We start from the raw sequence: 12,775 nt of genomic DNA on the forward strand, positions 1-12,775 counted from the left end.
GCACACACACACACACTGGACTCACACACACACATGCACACACACTGGACACACACATACACTGAACACACACACACACACTGGACAAACACACACACACACTGGAAACACACACACACACACACACTGGACACACACACCCAAAACAGCATGCGTTCTTTCCACAAGACTCCCAGTGTGACGTTATGAGTTACATTAAAGTAACATTCTCAGAACATACTTGTTTTATAGTGTTTTAGATGGATCCTCTGTTTATCATCTTGTTTTATACTGTTTTAGATGGATCCTCTGTTTAAACTCTTACAATAACACTGTTAAAATACCAATGTGATCATTTGTTGAGTGTTTTTTATGTTGAAAAACAAATACAAATATACATGGACATACGCTCCATAGTTGTACAAGTATACAAGGATATATTGTACTTTTCATAATAAAACATACTTAAAACAAGAAAAAGCATGATAATTGTGAAAACAATTTCATTATTGATTTTACGTTGCCTCTATCAGTCGCAGGTTGACGTTTGTCATGAATCATGACCTGGAGGCAGAACTGCTACAAAGTCAAAATTGGCTGTGGAAAATAATGTTGTTTTATGGTCTTAATGTAGGGGAAGGATTAGCAGTGTGTTTAGGACTGAGGTTAGGATTAAAATCAGATTTTATTACTTTGTGCCTGTGCCAGCTAGTGACCACTTTGCTGAACTGCCTCCAGGGCAAGATTCATGACAATAAATAGCAACATGCCTCCCAGTCATCCCCTCCTTATCTTTACAAGGCTGCAGAACATGCAAGCTAGTGATGTGGGGGGTCTCTCATAACCCTCAGTCCCCAGGTGGGTAGATGGCAGGTTGTATAAAGAGAAGCTAGTGTTACGGGGGTCTCTCATAACCCCCAGTCCCCAGGTGGGTAGATGGCAGGTTGAATAAAGAGAAGCTAGTTATGTGGGAGTTCTCTCATAACCCTCAGTCCCCAGGTGGGTAGATTGCAGGTTGAATAAAGAGAAGCTAGTGATGTGGGGGTTCTCTCATAACCCTCAGTCCCCAGGTGGGTAGATGGCAGGTTGAATAAAGAGAAGCTAGTGATGTGGGGGTCTCTCATAACCCTCAGTCCCCAGGTGGGTAGATGGCAGGTTGAATAAAGAGAAGCTAATGATGTGGGGGTTCTCTCATAACCCTCAGTCCCCAGGTGGGTAGATGGCAGGTTGAATAAAGAGAAGCTAGTGATGTGGGGGTCTCTCATAACCCTCAGTCCCCAGGTGGGTAGATGGCAGGTTGAATAAAGAGAAGCTAATGATGTGGGGGTTCTCTCATAACCCTCAGTCCCCAGGTGGGTAGATGGCAGGTTGAATAAAGAGAAGCTAGTGATGTGGGGGTTCTCTCATAACCCTCAGTCCCCAGGTGGGTAGATGGCAGGTTGAATAAAGAGAAGCTAGTGATGTGGGGGTCTCTCATAACCCTCAGTCCCCAGGTGGGTAGATGGCAGGTTGAATAAAGAGAAGCTAGTGATGTGGGGGTTCTCTCATAACCCTCAGTCCCCAGGTGGGTAGATGGCAGGTTGAATAAAGAGAAGCTAGTGATGTGGGGGTTCTCTCATAACCCTCAGTCCCCAGGTGGGTAGATGGCAGGTTGAATAAAGAGAAGCTAGTGATGTGGGGGTTCTCTCATAACCCTCAGTCCCCAGGTGGGTAGATGGCAGGTTGAATAAAGAGAAGCTAGTGATGTGGGGGTTCTCTCATAACCCTCAGTCCCCAGGTGGGTAGATGGCAGGTTGAATAAAGAGAAAACAATAGGCTACATAACAAAATCCATGAATGTTTGTATAATTTACACAAGACATTAAGGACACCTTTCTTTCCATGACAAACTGACCAGGTGAGTCCAGGTGAAAGCTGTGATCCCTTATTGATGTCACTTGTAGATGAAGGGGACGGGACAGGTTAAACGAGGATTTTTAAGCCTGGAGACAATAGAGACATGGATTGTGTATGTGTGCCATGCAGAGGGTGAATGACCAAGACAAAATATTGAAGTACCTTTGAATGGGGTATGGTAGTAGGTAGCAGGTGCACGGGTTTGTGTCAAGAACTGCAACGCTGCTGGGTTTTTCACACTCATGTTCGACCACCCAAAGGACATCCAGCCAACTTGACAACTGTGGGAAGCATTGGAGTCAACATTGGTCATCATCCCTGCGGAACTCAATGTTAGGAAGGTGTCCTTAATTTCTAGTCCACTCAGTGTATAACCTACAGGCTACACTACTCAGTTAGAGTAATATCTAGACCACTCAGTGTATAACCTGTAGTCTACACTACTCAGTTAGAGTAATATCTAGTCCACTCAGTGTATAACCTATAGACTACACTGCTCAGTTATAGTAATATCTAGTCCACTCAGTGTATAACCTATAGACTGCACTGCTCAGTTAGAGTAATATCTAGTCCACTCAGTGTATAACCTATAGACTACACTGCTCAGTTAGAGTAATATCTAGTCCACTCAGTGTATAACCTGTAGTCTACACTACTCAGTTAGAGTAATATCTAGTCCACTCAGTGTATAACCTATAGACTACACTGCTCAGTTAGAGTAATATCTAGTCCACTCAGTATATAACCTATAGGCTACACTGCTCAGTTAGAGTCCGTCTGTTAAGTTAACTAGTGACTCCCCATCCCGCATGCGGGAGCGTAATCATCGACTGACACTAATTAGCATAACGCATCGGACATAAATCTTCCTAGAAAATCTTCCTATTCATGAAAATCACAAATGAAACTAATTGAGACACAGCTTAGCCTTTTGTTAATCACCCTGTCCCACAGCTAGACAAGCATTTGTGTAAGTTTATCGATAGCCTAGCATAGAATTTTGTCCAGCTAGCAGCAGGTACCTTGGTCACGGAAATCAGAAAAGCAATCAAATTTAATCGTTTACCTTTGATGAGCTTCGGATGTTTTCACTCACGAGACTCCCTGTCAGATAGCAAATGTTCCTTTTAAAAAAATATATTTTTGTAGGCGATATAGCTCCGTTTGTTCTTCACGTTTGGCTGAGAAATCGCCCGGAAAAGAAAACAGCGAAAAATATTCCAAATTAGCTCCATAATATCGACAGAAACATGGCAAACGTGGTTTATAATCAATCCTCAAGGTGTTTTTCAAATATCTATTCGATAATATATCCGTCGGGACAATTCGTTTTTCAGTAGGACCGATTGGAGTAATGGCTACCTCTGTATTTTACGCGAGAGTCACTCTGGGAGCATCAGGTGACGACTTGCGCAGTGTATCCGCCTACGGGTATTCTTCAACATAAATGCGTAAAACTACTTCACAATGCTGTAGACACCTTCGGGAATACGGAGAAAGAATAATCTGGTTGATAGCCCATTCACTGCTCAATAGGGACGCATTGGAACGCAGCGCTTTCAAAACATGAGGCACTTCCGGATTGGATTTTTCTCAGGCTTTCGCCTGCAACATCAGTTCTGTTATACTCACAGACAATATTTTTACAGTTTTGGAAACTTTAGAGTGTTTTCTTTCTGTCAATTATATGCATATTCTAACATCTTGTCCTGACAAAACATCCCGTTTACTTTGGGAACGTTTTTTTCTCCAAAAATTAAAATATTGCCCCCAAGTCACAAAAGGTTTTAACCTCTTCAGTCGACCCTCTACTTTTTTGAAAATTTTGTTAAAAATCGCGCAACATTTCAGCACCCTGCTACTCATGCCAGGAATATAGTACGTTCATATGGTTAGAATGTGTGGATAGGAAACCCTCGGACGTTTTTAAAACTGGTTAAATCACGACTGTGGCTATTACATAACGTGCGTTACATCGGAAAGCGCAGGAAAACCTGATCACAGAAAATGGAAATAAATATCCTTGCGCCACTTCCAGCAATTGTTAACAGTGAGCCGAATTAGATAAGACCGAGCATTCAACTCCCACAGCATCCCCATGTTGTCTAGAGTCTTGTGAATTGAATCATCTTTGATTCTTGGTTGAACCGAAAGAGGGGCACGACTTACCTCCGGTCTCCGCCCAGATCATTCCGGAAGAGCTCTCTCCTGAAATTTTTTCCAAGACGACAGCTAATGATTTCTACATCGCCTATGGATGATTTTTATCGCTTATTAACGTTTACTAATACCTAAAGTAGCATTACAAACGTATTTCAAGTGTTTTGTGAAAGTTTATCGTCTACTTTTTGAATTAAAAAAATGACGTTACGTTGTGAAATCGCTGTTTTTTTCGTTTATCACACAGTCTACATATAACGATATCTTGGCTTTATATGGCCCGATTTAATCGAAATAAAGACCCAATAGTGTTTATGGGACATCTAGGAGTGCCAACAAAGAAGATGGTGAAAGGTAATGACTGTTTTCTATTTTATTGTGCGGTTTGTGTAACGCCGAAATGCTAATTATTTTGTTTACGTCCCCTGCTATGCTTTTCTGTTGTAGTGTATTGGTGCATGCTATCAGATAATAGCTTCTCATGCTGTCGCCGAAAAGCATTTTAAAAATCTGACTTGTTGCCTGGATTCACAACGAGTGTAGCTTTAATGTGATACCCTGCATGTGTATTTTAATGAACTTTTGAGTTTTAACTAATACTATTAGCATTTAGCGTAGCGCATTTGCATTTCCAGAGCTCTAGTTGGGACGCAAGCGTCCCAAGTAGAGGCAAGAGGTTAACCAGTTAAAGCATTAGGGGGCGCTATTAAAAATTTGGGATGAAAAACGTTCCCGTTTTAAACAAGATATTTTATCACAAAAAGATGCTCGACTATGCATATAATTGACAGCTTTGGATAGAAAACACTCTGACGTTTCCAAAACTGCACAGATACTGTCTGTGAGTGCAACAGAACTGATGTTACAGGCGAAACCCAGATAAAAATCCAGCCAGGAAGTGCCGCATTTTTTGAAACCGCCTCATGCCAATGACTCCTTATATGGCTGTGAATGAGCTACGAATGAGCTTACGTTTTCCACGTATTCCCCAAGGTGTCTACAGCATTGTGACCTCTTTTTACTCATTTCCATTGAAGAATAGCCGTAAGGGACCATATATAGCTGTCAATGTTTGCGATCTATTACATGACTTAGTGATGGTGTGGACCAATAGACTTTCTCAGCTACTTGATCCAAAGTAAGAATCCCCGTCTTTAAAAGGAGAAATTATTCTGATTTGCTTTTTGTCATTCGTGATTTCTGTCTCCCGCAGAAAATCTTCCGTGAAATACTGAGGTAGCCATTTTTCCAATCGCTTCTTATGAGAAACCAACTGCCTCGATGGATATATTATCGAATATATATGTTAAAAACACCTTGAGGATGGATCCTAAACAACGTTTGCCGTGTTTCTGTTGATATTATGGAGCTAATTTTGAAAAAGGTTTGGCGTTGTAGTGGTAGCATTTTCCGGTCGATTTCTCAGCCAAGCATGATGAACAAACGGGAGCTATTTCGCCTACAAAAAAATAATATTTTTGGAAAAAAGGAACATTTGCTATCTAACTGGGAGTCTCCTGAGTGAAAAAAATTACTATGATAAGTGCCTATTATGTTCCAAATAAAGTAACGATTGACAATAACAGGGTTTGATATTAAATCATGCATAAATCCCTTGTGCCTGTCACACCCTGATCTGTTTCACCTGTCTCCAGGTGTCATCCATCTTCCCCATTATCCCCGGTGTATTTATACCTGTGTTCTCTGTTTGTCTGTTGCCAGTTGGTCAACCAGCGTTTTTGTCTCAGCTCCTGCTTTTCGCAGTCTCTCTTTTCTCGCCCTCCTGGTTTTGACCCTTGCCTGTCCTTACTCTGAGCCCACCTGCCTTGCCCCAAGCCTGTACCTCCCTGTACTTGCCCCACTTCTGGATTATTGACCTCTGCCTACCCTGAGCCTTGCCTGCTGTCCAGTATGGTTGCCCAACCTCTGGTTTATTGACCCCTGCCTGCCTTGACTTGCCTGCTGTCCAGTACGGTTGCCCAACCTCTGGTTTACTGACCCCTGCCTGCCTTGACTTGCCTGCTGTCCAGTACGGTTGCCCAACCTCTGGTTTACTGACCCCTGCCTACCCTGAGCCTGTTATGCTGGAAACACTCAGTTTTCCACCACAAAACAACAAAATGCAGAAACTCAGCAGATCCAGCTACCGAGCTCAACTAGGACCTGCATGTTGGAGTTAGGACCTGCATGTTGGAGTTAGGACCTGCATGTTGGAGTTAGTATCTGCATGTTAGAGTTAGTACCTGCATGTTAAAGTTAGTACCTGCATGTTGGAGTTAGTACCTGCATGTTGGAGCTAGGACCTGCATGTTGGAGTTAGTACCTGCATGTTGGAACTAGGACCTGCATGTTGGAGTTAGTACCTGCATGTTGGAGTTAGTACCTGCATGTTGGAACTAGGACCTGCATGTTGGAGTTAGTACCTGCATGTTGGAGTTAGGACCTGCATGTTGGAGATAGGACCTGCATGTTGGAGTTAGTACCTGCATGTTGGAGTTAGTACCTGCATGTTGGAGCTAGTACCTGCATGTCCACAAAGCTTTTAGTATTTTACAACTCTCCCATTCACCTGTGTGAACTTCAATTTCATCGCATGCTAGCCTTTTACTGGCTGCTTCATCCTAGCCTTTTACTGGCTACTTCATGCTAGTCTTTTACTGGCTGCTTCACGCTAGCCTTTTACTGGCTGCTTCATGCTAGTCTTTTACTGGCTGCTTCATGCTAGCCTTTTACTGGCTGCTTCATGCTAGCCTTTTACTGGCTGCTTCATGCTAGTCTTTTACTGGCTGCTTCATGCTAGCCTTTTACTGGCTGCTTCATGCTAGCCTTTTACTGGCTGCTTCACGCTAGCCTTTTACTGGCTGCTTCATGCTAGCCTTTTACTGGCTGCTCCATGCTAGCCTTTTACTGGCTGCTTCATGCTAGCCTTTTACTGGCTGCTTCATGCTAGCCTTTTACTGGCTGCTTCATGCTAGCCTTTTACTGGCTGCTTCACGCTAGCTTTTTACTGGCTGCTCCATGCTAGCCTTTTACTGGCCTTGTTGAGAGCCTTTTCTGTTTGTATTGTGCACCAGGTTTTTAATGTCTTTCCATGCTCTGTTTCTGAGAGCTCTGACCTTTTACATAACGGGCCATTCTCTTTTCCGGAACCTTCTTTAGTGCTTTACATGTTCGCAAATGCTTCCACACTGATGCTCTCTCACAGCTGCTCATCTTCCACACCCCTGAGATGAGTATGACGTTTCTTTACATCTTCTGTAAGGGGAATGAAGTCATCTTTGTTCCACTGAGCTGCTTGGTAGTACAGTATATATGAGTAATGTAGTATGGTAACATTATAGCTGGTTTAGCAGAATATACATATGAGATGAGTAATGTAGGGTATGGTAACATTATAGCTGGTTTAACAGTATATACATATGAGATGCGTAATGTAGGGTATGGTAACATTATAGCTGGTTTAACAGTATATACATATATATACATATAGATGAGTAATGTAGGGTATGGTAACATTATAGCTGGTTTAACAGTATATACATATGAGATGAGTAATGTAGTATGGTAACATTATAGCTGGTTTAACAGTATATACATATGAGATGAGTAATGTAGTATGGTAACATTATAGCTGGTTTAACAGTATATACATATGAGATGAGTAATGTAGTATGGAAACAGTATAGCTGGTTTAACAGTATATACATATGAGATGAGTAATGTAGGGTATGGTAACATTATAGCTGGTTTAACAGTATATACATATGAAATGAGTAAATTAGGGTATGGTAACATTATAGCTGGTTTAACAGTATATACATATGAGATTAGTAATGTAGGGTATGGTAACATTATAGCTGGTTTAACAGTATATATATATGAGATGAGTAATGTAGGGTATGGAAACATTATAGCTGGTTTAACAGTATATATATATATATATATGAGATGAGTAATGTAGGGTATGGTAACATTATAGCTGGTTTAACAGTATATATATATATATATATATAGATGAGTAATGTAGGGTATGGTAACATTATAGCTGGTTTAACAGTATATATATATATGAGATGAGTAATGTAGGGTATGGTAACATTATAGCTGGTTTAACAGTATATACATATGAGATGAGTAATGTAGGGTATGGTAACATTATAGCTGGTTTAACAGTATATACATATGAGATGAGTAATGTAGGGTATGGTAACATTATAGCTGGTTTAACAGTATATACATATATATACATATAGATGAGTAATGTAGGGTATGTTAACATTATAGCTGGTTTAACAGTAAATACATATGAGAAGAGTAATGTAGGGTAACATTATAGCTGATTTAACAGTATATATATATATATATATGAGATGAGTAATGTAGGGTAACATTATAGCTGGTTTAACAGTATATATATATGAGAAGAGTAATGTAGGGTAACATTATAGCTGGTTTAACAGTATATATATATATGAGATGAGTAATGTAGGGTATGGTAACATTATAGCTGGTTTAATAGTATATATATATATGAGATTAGTAATGTAGGGTATGGTAACATTATAGCTGGTTTAATAGTATGTATATATATGAGATTAGTAATGTAGGGTATGGTAACATTATATATGGTTTAACAGTATATACATATAGATGAGTAATGTAGGGTATGGTAACATTATAGCTGGTTTAACAGTATATATATATATGAGATGAGTAATGTAGGGTATGGTAACATTATAGCTGGTTTAACAGTATATATATATATATGAGATGAGTAATGTAGGGTAACATTATAGCTGGTTTAACAGTATATATATATATATGAGATGAGTAATGTAGGGTATGGCAACATTATAGCTGGTTTAACAGTATATATATATATATGAGATTAGTAATGTAGGGTATGGCAACATTATAGCTGGTTTAACAGTATATATATATATATGAGATGAGTAATGTAGGGTATGGTAACATTATAGCTGGTTTAACAGTATATATATATATATGAGATGAGTAATGTAGGGTATGGTAACATTATAGCTGGTTTAACAGTATATATATATATATATGAGATGAGTAATGTAGGGTATGGTAACATTATAGCTGGTTTAATAGTATTATGTGTTCCAGCTTGTCTCCAGTAACTCAATGAATTGTTCTTCTTCTTCTCTGTGACGTAGGATCAATACCACTGTTAAAAAATCCCCCTCCACTTTACCACAGTTGGGTTGACCCTCTATAATTGTCCGAGGACAATTCCAAGTTTTATATGGCAACAACAAAACATGATGCTTTCACTGTTTTCCAACATGATTTTAACGTATAAAATGTGTCTGCATTTTCCTTATAAATAGTTGTAAAAATAACAATCCAATCTCCAAATAAAACACCAACCCTGTGGTGTAACTGCATTAGCAGAATTACAAGATGATGTTTTAATAATACCAGGTGGTGTAACTGCATTAGCAGAATTACAACATGATGTTTTAATAATACCAGGTGGTGTAACTGCAGTAGCAGAATTACACCATGATGTTTTAATAATATCAGGTGGTGTAACTACAGTAGCAGAATTACAACATGATGTTTTAATAATACCAGGTGGTGTAACTGCAGTAGCAGAATTACACCATGATGTTTTAATAACACCAGGTGGTGTAACTACAGTAGCAGAATTACAACATGGCATGATGTTTTAATAATACCAGGTGGTGTAACTACAGTAGCAGAATTACCCCATGGCTTGATGTTTTAATAATACCAGGTGGTGTAACTGCAGTAGCAGAATTACAACATGATGTTTTAATAATACCAGGTGGTGTAACTACAGTAGCAGAATTACCCCATGTCTTGATGTTTTAATAATACCAGGTGGTGTAACTACAGTAGCAGAATTACAACATGATGTTTTAATAATACCAGGTGGTGTAACTACAGTAGCAGAATTACACCATGATGTTTTAATAATACCAGGTGGTGTAACTACAGTAGCAGAATTACACCATGATGTTTTAATAATACCAGGTGGTGTAACTGCAGTAGCAGAATTACACCATGATGTTTTAATAATATCAGGTGGTGTAACTACAGTAGCAGAATTACCCCATGGCTTGATGTTTTAATTACACCAGGTGGTGTAACTACAGTAGCAGAATTACCCCATGGCTTGATGTTTTAATAATACCAGGTGGTGTAACTACAGTAGCAGAATTACCCCATGGTTTGATGTTTTAATAACACCCTGTGGTGTTTCTGCAGTAACATAATCATACCATGGCTTGATGTTGTAATAACACCAGGTGGTGTAACTGCAGTAGCAGAATTACACCATCATGTTTAATTACACCAGGTGTTGCCATATTTTAGCTGTCAGACTGTCACGCCCTGGTCTTAGTATTTTGTATTTTCTTTATTATTTTGGTCAGGCCAGGGTGTGACATGGGTTTATTATGTGGTGGTTTTGTCTTGGGGTTTTTGTAGGTCATGGGATTGTGGTATAGTGGGGTTGTCTAGAAAAGTCTATGGTTGCCTGAAGTGGTTCTCAATCAGAGGCAGGTGTTTATCGTTGTCTCTGATTGGGAACCATATTTAGGCAGCCATATTCTTTGAGTGTTTTGTGGGTGATTGTTCCTGTCTCTGTGTTTGTTTGCACCAGATAGGCTCAGTCACGTTGGTTTTTTATTTTTTCCTTGTTTTGGAAGAGAAGAGAACGTGAGCCGGGTGCCCCATTCTCCTTGCGGAGATGGTGCTAAATACATCAACACGGTCGGTCCCTGGGATTGGGCTGGCCAACACGATTCGGTTTGCTTGGAAGGAAAAGGAGTTGGAGCCTTTAGGACGGGAAACTTTTGGAAGGATAATATTGATGGTGATTCTAAAGCTGACGGTGAAGGACGTGTTTTGTTTCCAAGGCAACTCGTTGGAGGGAGCATACGACGTGGCACTACATACAGAGGAGAAACATGATGATATCCTGAGAAGGGCAAGAGCAGTGGGAAGTGAGAGGCCGATGAGCCACTATGAAATAACAAGCCTGGCGAGGAACAACTTTAGGGTTGTAACTGTCAACATATACAACCCATACTTTAAGGACGAAGAGGTGAGGGCCTTTCTGGGGAGATACATGGATAACGTCTCCTCAGCAAGGCACCTCAAAGACTCCCTTGGGTTTTGGAATGGGAGGCTTCCAGGCCCTACTCAGGGAGGACCCAAAGGGACGTGGTGGCTACCTCCATCCTCCTGCTATGTTCTCCCTGGGGGCTGACAGGGGGACATTGTTTTATGCACGTCAGCCTCCATTTTGCAGGCGCTGTATGGCCTATGGCCACATCTTCGCCTCGTGCAGCGCAAGAAAATGCAGATTTTGTGGATCTGGGGAGCACGAGGCGAAGGATTGTGACGAGCCTAAGGCGTGCCATCGGTGTGGCTCGTTATCACACCTGTGGCGGGGGTGTCCGGCTCGTCAGAGGTCATACGCGTCTGTGGCTGGGGGGGAGCAGGAGCGGGGGATGGGGGAAGAAGAGGAGGTGAAGGAAGAATGCCTCATGACTAGAGTACAGGTCCAGAGGGGAGGGTCGCAAGGAAGGAGGAGGAGCAAGAAGTGGCAGATGGAAGAGAGAAGGAAACAGAAGACACGGGAGTAGGAGAACCAGAAAAAGCGGCGGAAGAAGGCAAGCGAGTGGAGGAGCATGAGAGAGAAGAAAGCGAGGGAGGAGTGGTGGAGAAGGAGATGGTGGAAGAGCAAGTGGAGTGGGGGGGAAATTGCCCTGGTGGAAGAGATGAGGGGTATGGTGGAGGAACTGGCGGGGGTGGAGGGTGGTATCTCTCCACTGCCGCCATCACCAAAGAAGAGAATGAAGAGGAGGGTGCGATTGGCCGACAATGAGAGGGAGGGGATGGTCAAGAGAGTGATGGGGGTGGGAGAAACCTCTGGGTTGCTGCTGGTTTCCCCAGGCCCTCAACTTTTGTTGGGTGGGGACACACCTAACAAGTCTCAGGACTGGGTGCAGGAGGAGGTGGGGAGTTTTTTGTTTGGGGACTCAGCCTCCCCTATTTTTTTCCAAAACAGCTGCAGCGCTGGGGAGAGGGAGGAGTGTGGGGGTAGAGAGTTGCTGCAGGGCACCCCGGAGCCAAACACTATTCCTGCATCCTGGGTTGGTGAGATGGAGGAAGAGTGGGGGATGTCGGGAGTACGGATGGTGTTATCACCGGTAGATATGGAGCAGGGGAGCATCGGGTGAGTCTCCTGTTTTTGTTTTTTTCTGTCTGGGTTTAGTATTTGAGTGTATTACATGTTTTTATTTTATTCTTTCATGGGGTCTAATTTTACTTTCGTTAGTTTAAATGTAAGGGGTTTAAGTGATTATGTTAAGAGGAGGGCGGTTTTTAGTTATTTGGAGGGTGTGGGGTTTGATTTTAGTTTTTTACAGGAGGTTCACCTGAGGGATGGAGGGGATGTTAGTAGGTTTAAGAAGGAGTGGGACAAAGGGGAGTCGGTTTGGGGTATTGGGGGGTGCACTCATTGGGGGTAGGGATTTTGTGTGGGCACAGGGAGGTAAAAGTGGAGGGTTCTTTTGTGGTGATGCAGGGGAGGGTTATAGGGGTGGATGTCACGATAAGGGATTGTAAATTTAGATTAGTGGTGGTGTATGGGCCACAGGTGGTGGCAGACAGGAGGGAGATGGTGGACTGTCTGACGCCCCTGTGTGTCACAAATAGGAAATTAGTGATCGGGGGGGAT

Source organism: Oncorhynchus nerka, unplaced genomic scaffold, assembly GCF_034236695.1.
Source record: "Oncorhynchus nerka isolate Pitt River unplaced genomic scaffold, Oner_Uvic_2.0 unplaced_scaffold_812, whole genome shotgun sequence".
In the NCBI taxonomy this organism is placed as follows: domain Eukaryota; kingdom Metazoa; phylum Chordata; class Actinopteri; order Salmoniformes; family Salmonidae; genus Oncorhynchus; species Oncorhynchus nerka.